We start from the raw sequence: 13,414 nt of genomic DNA, 5'->3' as shown, positions 1-13,414 counted from the left end.
AATTTTTAAAAAAATATTTTATTAGGTATTTTCCTCATTTACATTTCCAATGCTATACCAAAAGTCCCCCATACCCTCCCCCCCACTCCCCTACCCACCCACTCCCACTTTTTGGCACTGGTGTTCCCCTGTACTGGGGCATATAAAGTTTGCAAGTCCAATGGGCCTCTCTTTCCAGTGATGGCCAACTAGGCCATCTTTTGATACATATGCAGCTAGAGTCAAAAGCTCCGGGGTACTGGTTAGTTCATAATGTCATTCCTCTAACTAAGGAAGTGAAAGATCTGTATGATAAGAACTTCAAGTCTCTGAAGAAAGAAATTAAAGAAGATCTCAGAAGATGGAAAGATCTCCCATGCTCATGGATTGGCAGGGTCAATATAGAAAAAATGGCTATGTTGCCAAAAGCAATCTACAGATTCAATGCAATCCCCATCAAAATTCCAAATCAATTCTTCAACGAATTAGAAAGGGCAATCGGCAGATTCATGTGGAATAACAAAAAACCTAGGATAGCAAAAACTCTTCTCAAGGATAAAAGAACCTCTGGTGGAATCACCATGCCTGACCTAAAGCTGTACTACAGAGCAATTGTGATAAAAACTGCATGGTATTGGTATAGCGACAGACAAGTAGACCAATGGAACAGAATTGAAGACCCAGAGATGAACGCACACACCTATGGTCACTTGATCTTTGAAAAGTCTACTTTTATAATTACAAAAAATTGCTCTTCCTATGCTTTGCCCAGGTCATGAGAAAGGGTTTTATCCTGGGAACAAAATAAAATTTTATGTCTGTGAGTGTTTTGCTCACATGTATGTCTGGTCAATATGCATTTCCCATAGCCAAGGAAGTCAGAAAAGGTTATCAGATCTCTTGAACTGGAGTTATAGACAATCATACGTGACCATGAGCATCCTGAGAACCAAACCTTGGTTCTTTGAATGACCAACTGCTCTTAACTGCTGAACAATTTCTCCCACCCCTCATGTTTTAGTAAGTGTTAAAAATTAATTTGTATAGTATGACTAAAAATTTTAATATATGAATCTATCAATTATACACTGCCAAATAAGACCTCAACAACGTGTTAGAAATATAAATCAATAGAATTTATTATTTCACAACTCATGTTGATCAGAAATCTATGTGTGGCTTTGCTGGTCCTCTGTTTTGGGGACTTCCACAGAATTGTGAGTCATTTCCTACAAGCTGGATTATGGAAGGACCTTTTAAATTCAATCTGTGGCTGTTGTGTGCCTTCAGTTTCTCACTAACTGTAGACCAGAAGTCTCCTTAGCACATGGGCCTTTCGGAAAAGGTGGCCTTTTTAAAATGTTCACATTTAGAGGGCAAGTGAAAGAGAGTCCACCAATATACACACCAAAGTCTTTTCTAGACTATTCATAAAAGTGATATCTCTTCATTTTTACTGACTTCTGTTCTCTAGAATAAAGTCTCTGTGTGTAGTACACTCTTAAGAGGAGAAAATGAAACATAGGCAGTTGGGTCTGAAGGCAGAGATCATTGCAAATCATTCTTAAATGCTGAGTACTATAAATAATTAAATGTCTATCTTGGATATTTTAATTAAAATATATGGAGTTAAATAGTTTAAGTAAATTTAAAGAAAACTTCAGTAATGGCAATATATATACATATTATAAAATCTAGAAAGTAACATACATTACATACATTTAGAAAATAATGTTATTTTTAAGTGGATGATATTGTATTGACTAATGTTATATGTTCTTTTTTTTTACTGTGTATTAAGGCTTCACTGTCTGTTATAGAACACAGTCTAAACTCCCCAGGCTGAGCTTATAAGCACCATCTCAAATGTAGAATTCAGAACTGATCTTCAGATCCTATCAAAAGTGACATTTGAAATTGAGAAACGTGCTCTGTGTATAAAATATATGCCCTACTGAGCTTGAAACAGTGATGTATTGTAGCAGCAGTTATAGTAGCTATTGTATTACAAAGTGATATGTCCCTTCCCCCAGGAGGTTGCAAAACTTAAATCTAAGTTTTCATTTATTTACGTTCGATTAAAGGATACAGAAATGGAATGAGATTGATGAAAATTTCTCTGGAGATTTTATAAAGAAAATCCTAAGTGATCACTTAGGGCTTTTTTCTAGCACTGGTATTTTCATGAGACTTCCCTTCTTTGGAGTGTTGTAAGTGGGTCCCTTCTCTCATTTTCTCGCATGGTCCTCACCAGCACATCATCACTCCATAGAATCTAATTTAAGGTAAGAGATGAAATCTGAAGAATTTAGGTGAAATTGTGTTGTAGAGAAGGAAGGAGTGGAAAAGTATCAATCATTAGTGAAGTTATAATTCCATTATTCCTGCCTTGAGGCAAAATTCCCAGGAGTCTTTAGCACTGCCTGTGTGTGAAGATGGTTTAACTCCTGAAGATTCTGGAGTAAGAGGAGAGATGTGGGCTTAGAGCACAGAGTCCAGACCTGGATCTTTGACTACCAACATAACAACACTTGTAGGCTGGGAAGAAAAGACTAACTTACCTTTTATTTCTTATGTTATAGTTTCCTCTACCTCTTTGTTTCTTCTGTAATTGCACAGGTTGCTGCCCAAGAGTTCTTGTATATAAGGCATACTATTTTCAAATTATGAAACACCAGAAGAAGTGAATCTCTTTGGGAATCAAAGCTAAGAAATTGAAAATTGAATCATTATCACATTGCTTTCATATCTTTACTGAATACCATATCACTTTCATGAAAATCAGAAACAGGAATGTAATCTTTACATGTCTGCCACACTTTATATGTATACAGAAGTTTGATATCTTTATATATATCCAATTTGTGTCAGAGTAGTGTAGATTTTATTTTTGAGTACATTTTAATATCTCCACTTTTATTTATTTATTTTTTTTCACAGATAAGAACGTAGTTCTTTTTATTTTATGACATACCGTTGTGTACCATACATATTTAATCTTTTTTTTTCACTGTTTTTTTTTATTACACATTTTCCTCAATTACATTTCCAATGCTATCCCAAAAGTCCCCCATACCGCCCCCGACTTCCCTACCCTCCCATTCCCATTCTTTTGGCCCTGGCATTCCCCTATATTGGGGCATATAAAGTTTGCAAGTCCAATGGGCCTCTCTTTCCAGTGATGGCCGACTAGGCCATCTTTCGATACATATGCAGCTAGAGACAAGAGCTCCGGGGTACTGGTTAGTTCATCATGTTGTTCCAACTATAGGGTTGCAGATCCCTTTAGCTCCTTGGGTACTTTCTCTAGCTTCTCCATTGGGAGCCCTGTGATCCATCCAATAGCTGACTGTGAGCATCCACTCCTGTGTTTGCTAGGCCCCTGCATAGTCTCACAAGAGACAGCTATCTTTGGGTCCTTTCAGCAAAATCTTGCTAGTGTATGCAATGGTGTCAGCGTTTAGAAGCTGATTATGGGATGGATCCCTGGATACGGCAGTCTCTAGATGGTCCATCCTTTCATCACAGCTACGAACTTTGTCTCTGTAACTCCTTCCCTGGGTGTTTTGTTCCCAATTCTAAGAAGGGGCACAGTGTCCACATTTTGGTCTTCATTCTTCTTGAGTTTCATGCGTTTAGCAAATTGTATCTTATATCTTGGGTATCCTAAGTTTTGGGCTAATATCCACTTATCAGTGAATACATATTGTGTGAGTTCCTTTGTGATTGTGTTACCTCACTCAAGATGATGCCCTCCAGGTCCATCCATTTGGCTAGGAATTTCATAAATTCATTCTTTTTAATAGCTGAGTAGTACTCCATTGTGTAAATGTACCATAATTTCTGTATCCATTCCTCTGTTGAGGGACATCTGGGTTCTTTCCAGCTTCTGGCTATTATAAATAGGGCTGCTATGAACATAGTGGAGCATGTGTCCTTCTTACCGGTTGGGACATCTTCTGGATATATGCCCAGAAGAGCATATATCCTCCGGTAGTACTATGTCCAATTTTCTGAGGAACCGCTGATTTCCAGAGTGGTTGTACAAGCTTGCAATCCCACCAACAATGGAGAAGTGTTCCTCTTTCTCCACATCCTCGCCAGCAACTGCTGTCACCTGAATTTTTGATCTTAGCCATTCTGACTGGTGTGAGGTGGAATCTCAGGGTTGTTTTGATTTGCATTTCCCTGATGATTAAGGATGTTGAACATTTTTTCAGGTGCTTCTCTGCCATTCGGTATTCCTCAGGTGAGAATTCTTTGTTCAGTTCTGAGCCCCATTTTTTAATGGGGTTATTTGACTTTCTGGAGTCCACCTTCTTGAGTTCTTTATATATATTGGATATTAGTCCCTTGTCTGATTTAGGATAGGTGAAGATTCTTTCCCAATCTGTTGGTGGTTTTTTTGTCTTATTGATGGTGTCTTTAGCCTTGCAGAAGCTTTGTAGTTTCATGAGGTCCCATTTGTCAATTCTCGATCATACAGCACAAGCCATTACTCTTCTATTCAGGAATTTTTCCCCTGTGCCCATATCTTCAAGGCTTTTCCCCACTTTCTCCTCTATAAGTTTCAGTGTCTCTGGTTTTATGTGAAGTTCCTTGATCCACTTAGACTTGACCTTAGTACAAGGAGATAGGAATGGATCAATTCGCATTCTTCTACATGTTAACAACCAGTTGTGCCAGCACCATTTGTTGAAAATGCTGTCTTTCTTCCACTGGATGTTTTTAGCTCCCTTGTCGAAGATCAAGTGACCGTAGGTGTGTGGGTTCATTTCTGGGTCTTCAATTCTATTCCATTGGTCTATTTGTCTGTCACTACACCAGTACCATGCAGTTTTTATCACAATTGCTCTGTAGTAAAGCTTTAGGTCTGGCATGGTGATTCCACCAGAGGTTCTTTTATCCTTGAGAAGAGTTTTTGCTATCCTAGGTTTTTTGTTATTCCAGATGAATTTGCAGATTGCACTTTCTAATTCGTTGAAGAATTGATTTGGAATTTTGATGGGGATTGCATTGAATCTGTAGATTGCTTTTGGCAAGATAGCCATTTTTACAATGTTGATCCTGCCAATCCATGAGCATGGGAGATCTTTCCATCTTCTGAGATCTTCTATAATTTCTTTCTTCAGAGACTTGAAGTTTTTATTATACAGATCTTTCACTTCCTTAGTTAGAGTCACGCCAAGATATTTTATATTATTTGTGACTATTGAGAAGGGTGTTGTTTCCCTAATTTCTTTCTCAGCCTGTTTATTCTTTGTGTAGAGAAAGGCCAGTGATTTGTTTGAGTTAATTTTATATCCAGCTACTTCACCGAAGCTGTTTATCAGGCTTAGGAGTTCTCTGGTGGAATTTTTAGGGTCACTTATATATACTATCATATCATCTGCAAAAAGTGATATTTTGACTTCATCTTTTCCAATTTGTATCCCCTTGATCTCCTTTTGTTGTCGAATTGCTCTGGCTAGGACTTCAAGTACAATGTTGAATAGGTATGGAGAAAGTGGACAGCCTTGTCTAGTCCCTGATTTTAGAGGGATTGCTTCAAGCTTCTCACCATTTACTTTGATGTTGGCTACTGGTTTGCTGTAGATTGCTTTTATCATGTTTAGGTATGGGCCTTGAATTCCTGATCTTTCCAAGACTTTTATCATGAATGGGTGTTGGATCTTGTCAAATGCTTTTTCTGCATCTAACGAGATGACCATGTGGTTTTTGTCTTTGAGTTTGTTTATATACTGGATTACGTTGATGGATTTCCGTATATTGAACCATCCCTGCATCCCTGGGATGAAACCTACTTGGTCAGGATGGATGATTGTTTTGATGTGTTCTTGGATTCGGTTAGCAAGAACTTTATTGAGTATTTTTGCATCAATATTCATAAGGGATATTGGTCTGAAGTTTTCTATCTTTGTTGGGTCTTTTTGTAGTTTAGGTATCAGAGTAATTGTGGCTTCATAGAATGAGTTGGGTAGAGTACCTTCTGTTTCTATTTTGTGGAATAGTTTGTGAAGAACTGGGATTAGATCTTCTTTGAAGTTCTGATAGAACTCTGCACTAAACCCATCTGGTCCTGGGCTTTTTTTGGTTGGGAGACTATTAATGACTGCTTCTATTTCTTTGGGGGATGTAGGGTTGTTTAGATCATTAACCTGATCTTGGTTCAACTTTGGTACCTGGTATCTGTCTAGGAACTTCTCCATTTCATCCAGGTTCTCCAGTTTTGTTGAGTATAGCCTTTGGTAGAAGGATCTGATGGTGTTTTGGATGTCTTCACGATCTGTTGTTATGTCTCCTTTTTCATTTCTGATTTTGTTAATTAGAATACTTTCCCTGTGCCCTCTAGTTAGTCTGGCTAAGGGTTTATCTATCTTGTTGATTTTCTCAAAGAACCAGCTCCTTGATTGGTTGATTCTTTGAATAGTTCTTCTTGTTTCCACTTGATTGATTTCGCCCCTGAGTTTGATTATTTCCTGCTGTCTACTCCTCCTGGGTGAATTTGCTTCCTTTTGTTCTAGTGCTTTTAGGTGTGTTGTCAAGCTGCTAATGTGTGCTCTTTCTAGTTTCTTTTTGGAGGCACTCAGAGCTATGAGTTTTCCTCTTAGAAATGCTTTCATTGCGTCCCATAAGTTTGGGTATGTTGTGGCTTCATTTTCATTGAACTCTAAAAAGTCCTTGATTTCTTTCTTTATTCCTTCCTTGACCAAGGTATCATTGAGAAGAGTGTTGTTCAGTTTCCACGTGAATGTTGGCTTTCTATTATTTATTTTGTTATTGATGATCAGCCTTAGTCCATGGTGATCTGATAGGATGCATGGGACAATTTCAATGTTTTTGTATCTGTTGAGTCCTGTTTTGTGCCCAATTACGTGGTCAATTTTGGAGAAGGTACCATGAGGTGCTGAGAAGAAGGTGTATCCTTTTGTTTTAGGGTAAAATGTTTTGTAGATATCTGCAAGATCCATTTGATCCATAACTTCTGTTAGTTTCACTGTGTCCCTGTTTAGTTTCTGTTTCCATGATCTGTCCATTGGTGAAAGTGGTGTGTTGAAGTCTCCCACTATTATTGTATGAGGTGCAATGTGTGCTTTGAGATTTACTAAAGTTTCTTTAATGAATGAGGCTGCCTTTGTATTTGGAGCATAGATATTCAGGATTGATAGTTCCTTTTGGAGGATTTTACCTTTGATGAGTATGAAGTGCCCCTCCCTGTCTTTTTTGATGACTTTGGGTTGGAAGTCAATCTTATCTGATATTAGAATGGCTACTCCAGCTTGTTTCTTCAGACCATTTGCTTGGAAAATTGTTTTCCAGCCTTTCATTCTGAGGTAGTGTCTATCTTTTTCTCTGAGATGAGTTTTTTGTAAGCAGCAAAATGTTGGGTCTTGATTGTGTAGCTAGTTTGTTAGTCTATGTCTTTTTATCGGGGAGTTGAGTCCATTGATATTAAGAGATATTAAGGAAAAGTAATTGTTGTTTCCTGTTATTTTTGTTGTTAAAGTTGGCATTCTGTTCTTGTGGCTGTCTTCTTTTCGGTTTGTTGAGGGATTACCTTCTTGTTGTTTCTAGGGCGTGGTTCCTGTCCTTGTATTGGTTTTTTTCTGTTATTATCCTTTGAAGGGCTGGATTCGTGGAGAGGTAATGTGTGAATTTGGTTTTGTCGTGGAATACTTTGGTTTCTCCATCTATGTTAATTGAGAGTTTGGCTGGGTATAGTAGCCTGGGCTGGAATTTGTGTTCTTTTAATGTCTGTATAACATCTGTACAGGATCTTCTGGCTTTCATAGTCTCTGGTGAAAAATCTGGTGTAATTCTGATAGGCTTGCCTTTATATGTTACTTGGCCTTTTTCTCTTACTGCTTTTAGTATTCTATCTTTATTTAGTGCATTTGTTGTTCTGATTATTATGTGTCGGGAGGTATTTCTTTTCTGGTCCAGCCTATTTGGAGTTCTGTAGGCTTCTTGTATGTTCATGGGCATCTCTTTCTTTAGATTTGGGAAGTTTTCTTCTATAATTTTGTTGAAGATGTTTGCTGGTCCTTTGAGTTGAAAATCTTCATTTTCATCCACTCCTATTATCCGTAGGTTTGGTCTTCTCATTGTGTCCTGTATTTCTTGGATGTTTTGAGTTAGGATCTTTTTGCATTTTCCATTTTCCTTGATTGTTGTGCCGATGTTCTGTATGGAATCTTCTGCACCTGAGATTCTCTCTTCCATCTCTTGTATTCTGTTGCTGATGCTTGCTTCTATGGTTCCAGATTTCTTTCCTAGGGTTTCTATCTCCAGTGTTGCCTCATTTTGGGTTTTCTTTATTGTGTCTACTTCCCTTTTTAGGTCTAGTATGGTTTTGTTCATTTCCATCATCTGATTGGATGTGTTTTCCTGTTTCTCTTTAAGGACTTCTACCAGTTTGGTTGTGTTTTCCTGTTTTTCTTTAAGGACTTGTAACTCTTTAGCCATGTTCTCCTGTAGTTCTTTAAAGTCCTTCTTGATGTCCTCTACCATCATCATGAGATATGCTTTTAAATCCAGGTCTAGTTTTTCAGGTGTGTTGGGGTGCCCTGGACTGGGCGAAGTGGGAGTGCTGGGTCCTGATGATGGTGAGTGGTCTTGGTTTCTGTTAGTAAGATTCTTACCTTTACCTCTCGCCATCTGGTAATCTCTGGAGTTGTTATAGTTGTCTCTGTTCAGAGGTTGTTCTTCTGGTGATTCTGAGTATCCTCTGTCAGCAGACCTGGGAGACAGGCTCTCTCCTCTGAGTTTCAGTGGTTAGAGCACTCCCTGCTGACAAGCTTTCCTCTTAAAGGGAAGGTGTACATATATCTGGCGTTTGGACCTCCTCCTGGCCGAAGAAGAAGGCGGAAAACAGGACCTTTCCCAGATGCTGTGTTGCTTTGGCAGGTCACAGAAGCTGTAGGCTTCTGTGGTGCACACTCTCAGCTGTGCAGACTAAGTTCCTAAGTTCAGTGGAGTCCTGGATCCAAGATGTGCTCCCTGCTCCTGAGGCAGAGGGCTCCTGTGCAGGGCAGACCACTGTCTTCCAGCTAGGAGGGTGCCGGATGTCTGTGACCCCAAAAGGGTGCTGCCTCAGCGACTCTGTGGCTCCCGCCTGTCCCAGAAGCTGTCTGCCTCTGTGGTCCTCACTCTGACCTGTACAGACTAAGTTCGGTGGATGGCGCTCCCTGCAGGGCAGGTCACTGTCCTCCAGCTGGGAGGGTGCAGGATGTCTGCGGCCCCAAAAGGGTGCTGCCTCAGCGGCTCTGTGGCTCCCGCCTGTCCCAGAAGCTGTATGCCTCTGTGGTCCTCACTCTAACCTGTACAGACTAAGTTCGGCGGAGTCCCGGAGCCAAGATGGCGCTCCCTGCAGGGCAGGTCACTGTCCTCCGACTGGGAGGGTGCCGGAAGTCTGTGGCCCCAAAAGGGTGCTGCCTCAGTGGCTCTGTGGCTCCCGCCTGTCCCAGAAGCTGTCTGCCTCTGTGGTCCTCACTCTAACCTATACAGACTAAGTTTGGCGGAGTCCCGGAGCCAAGATGGCGCTCCCTGCAAGGCAGGTCACTGTCCTCCGGCTGGAAGGGTGCCGGATGTGTGCGGCCCCAAAAGGGTGCTGCCTCAGCAGCTCTGTGGATCCCGCCTGTCCCAGAAGCCGTCTGCCCCCGTGGTCCCCACTCTGACCTGTACAGACTAAGCTAGGCGGAGTCCCGGAGCCAAGATGGCGCCCCCTGCAGGGCAGGTCACTGTCCTCCGGCTCAGAGCCTCTCTTTCTACTGCTTCTTGTCTCTCCACTTTTAAAATATGTTTAATAGATAACCAGTATTTAGCTACCAATAAATATTTTGATTTTTCCAAGAAGAAAGCAATGTTTGGAATTCACATACCATGTGGTTTGTGGGCATTAGAACAGGCCTTAATATCAGACCTGACTTATTGATTGCTGCACATTAAGAAATAATTAAAACATAGAAGCCATCTAGTGGAACTTGCTCTGTAAATTAGCTGACAAGGGCCAAGATGAATAAGATTTGATGAATGTTATGTAGTTGGTTTGTGTTAGAACAATTTGCAGGGGCTGGGGAGATGTGGGTAAAGTTGCCTGATGCACAAACCACATGAGATCAGGCATAATAGCATCAGCATCTGCAGTCCCAGGACACTTACAGAGAGATGGGAGACAGGAGTATAAATGTAACTTTCATTTTCCTGATGTAATTGTTGTCTCAGAAGCTTACTGCTGAATAAGATCACCCTTTCTAGTACTGTCTGAACTCTGGCTGGTAGGTTTAACTTAGCTGTTCTAACCAAACTTCTCTCCAAGGTGACTGATGCAATCTGACTTCACTCACCTCATTGAATTGCTCTGCTTGGCTTGAAACTAACTCTGGCAATCTGTTCTAATCTCCTGACTCCTTCACATACATATGCTCTTTCTGTCTTCACCTATGTCCAGACAGTTCTTTCTACAACATGTCTCTGTAAATCTCTCCTTATAAAAACTATCTCTGAACTCCACAAACTTAACTGCCACGATCTCCACTCCACTGAGCTGCCTCTCAACTCACTGACTCAGCTGAACTGACTGACTTGAACACAACTCAGAGATCTGCATGCCTCTGTCTCCTGAGATCTGGAATTAAAGGTATGCACCATTATAGCTGGACCTCATCATTTCCTTACCTGATACTTGCTCTATACCATATTGGTCTTGAAGTCAGAGATCTCCTTGCCTCTGTCTCCTTGGATTACTAGTATGTCTGTATTCCAGCTGGATCACACAGAATAATGTTTTTGGATGTGATCCCTTGCCAGAGCAGCCATGTTGCTGGATTAAAATTCCTCTACATGGAAGTCTCCCAGGAAGCATATCCTACCTACTACAACTTCTACACAGAATTATTTAAATTTAGTATGCTACAGAATCAGGAAAGTACCTGTATACTGTCTGATTATGTGAAGTGTTATGGTTATTTATATTGTTCAGGATTTGAAAGGTTAAAAGCATCGGAATGATTTTTTCAAATTATGATTGAAATATTATATTATTTTTTAGAGCTATGCATTGGAAAGACTTAAATACAAGTGTAAATTTTACAAATGAGTACTCTGAGGTGAAGAGATAAGAGGTAATGTATCTGAGGTGGCATGGTTTAGTTAGGGATGCTGTGCTAAGAGCAGCATCCATTCTTACAGGGCTCCCTTGAGAGGTTTTACATGGATTTTCCATTTATTATTATCAGACTTGTCATTGTATAGTCAGGATTTGCTTTGAATTCCTCTAAAGAACTGTTTTAAGAACCAGAATTTAAAGTGTCTATTCTTTAAACATAATTCATTTCATATTAGAAAGAATAAACAAAAGCTCATGCTGGGGTGACATCCATAGAATAATGTAAGCATGATAGATAGAGAGAAGTTGCCTAGAAATATGGGCAACATGTAAGTCTGAAAAGAGACCAAATAAAGCTTTTGTGACCTCAAGACTTTATGATAAACTAATAATATTAGTTGAATTGATTTCCCAAATATATAGATTTATTTAATGCCAGAGTTTTAAATATGATATGTGAACAAAAATCCTTTTGGCTGCCATTTACCTGCAGTTAGGCACAACTTGAAAAGACTCTGTTCTGTCAAGATATATTTATTTCTAATGAATCATTTATCAGTATATATCTTCCATGCCTAATGGGTAGCATATAATTTACAACCCAGCTAAAGGCTTTTCACTGATATTTATGAAGGATAGAAGACATAAACCAGGACTCTTGGGCAAACTGTGAGCTATGGCAATCCTGTCCCTGCTCTGAAAATGAATGGGATGAGAATTCATAGGAAATGGGTAGAATTTATTTTTGAAATCTTTTTTTTTTTATGTCTTTTCTGACTCATTTTCTTTTTTGTTGTTCTCCAAGATTTCTTTACATCCACCCATGGATTATTTTGCATGCCATCTCTAGATGGTACTTCATATCCCACTTTTGTTTCTCTTAGAAGAAAGTTGCATATCAAACTGCATATCTACAGTTTGGTCTCCCAGTTAGATTTATATTAAGTATAAGCTAATAACTTGGTATAAGGGAAATGAACTTGGAAATATCAGTTTATGAGACTGTGGCAGCCTCACTCTCTAGCTGTGTAGTCCATAAGAAGTGCTTTAAACTTTCTCAGTGCATTTCTGAACAATGGTATCTGTTGATATGCTTACTGAGTATGCTCAGTTAGTATGGATTGAATCGTGAGTTGTTCTAGTTCTCCAAAGTACAGACTTAAGAATCTCTTTTCTTCACCAGTTTTAGAACTCTTAGCTATGGTGTTTTTGCACCCCCCTCCCTCCATCAACATTGCCTTTTGCATGTAACAATTCTCATTTTGTTCTTTAAGGTTTTTTTGAATGAATTTTTATTAGTACATGTGTCTATGTTACTTTGCATACACATTTAGAATTTCATACTTGGTTATGTTCCCATTTTTAATATGTCATCTACATACAGTGAACCTCACATATTTGTATATATCTTGGATAAAATGTTCAAATGCATGTAACAGATTTGGCCAAATTCTTAGTAGGATATTGTTCATTATCATCCTCATGGTTGCAGGAAGATGGCTTCAAAGTCAATAACTGCTTCTGCCCCTCACACTAAAAGTAATGATATGCACAATACTTTTCACCATGAGTTTCTGTAGAACTTTTTATAAATGAATTCACATATACTCTTCTTGATTTTGCTTCTGACACTTAGCATAATGATTCTGTGGTTAGCTTTTTAAATTTTTATTATATTAGCAGTTCATTTTTCTTTATTGTCAATATAAGAAAATGCTGTTTAAGATCTCATGTCAGCTATACCTCACAGTCAGTTCTATATAAGCTTAGGGGTACAGCTTAGAGTCAGCCTACAAGATATTTAAAATAAGGGGCTGGAGAGATGGCTCTGTGGTTAAGCACACTGGATGCTCTTTCAGACGTCCTGAGTTCAAGTCCCTGCAACAACTTGGTGGCTCACAAACATCTATAATGGGATCTGATGCCATAAGGGCAAATTTATGTTGACTACTGTGCTGGTTTCTGTGTGCTTGGGCCAGAGTGGCATTATTAGGCGGTATGGCCTTGTTAGAGTAGGGGTATTACTGTGGGTGCCGGCTTTAATATCCTAGTCCAAGCTTCCTGGAAGTCAGTATTTTGCTTGAAGACTTCAGATGAAGACGTAGAACTCTCTGTTCCTTCTGCACCATGCCTGCCTGGACACTGCCATGTTCCCTCCTTGGTGATAATGGATGGGACCTTTGAACCTGTAAGCCAGCCCCAGTTAAATATTGTCCTTATAAAACTTGCCTTGGTCATGGTGTTCATTCACAGCAGTAAAACCCCAACTAAGACAGGAGTTGTGTATTGCTGTGATATGACTGACCATGTTTTTGTTTGCAAGAATGT

Source organism: Mus caroli, unplaced genomic scaffold, assembly GCF_978045245.1.
Source record: "Mus caroli unplaced genomic scaffold, Mus_caroli_1 scaffold_4, whole genome shotgun sequence".
NCBI classification, from domain to species: domain Eukaryota; kingdom Metazoa; phylum Chordata; class Mammalia; order Rodentia; family Muridae; genus Mus; species Mus caroli.
The sequence above is the reverse complement of the archived record's forward strand: the minus strand, read 5'-3'. Positions refer to the sequence as shown.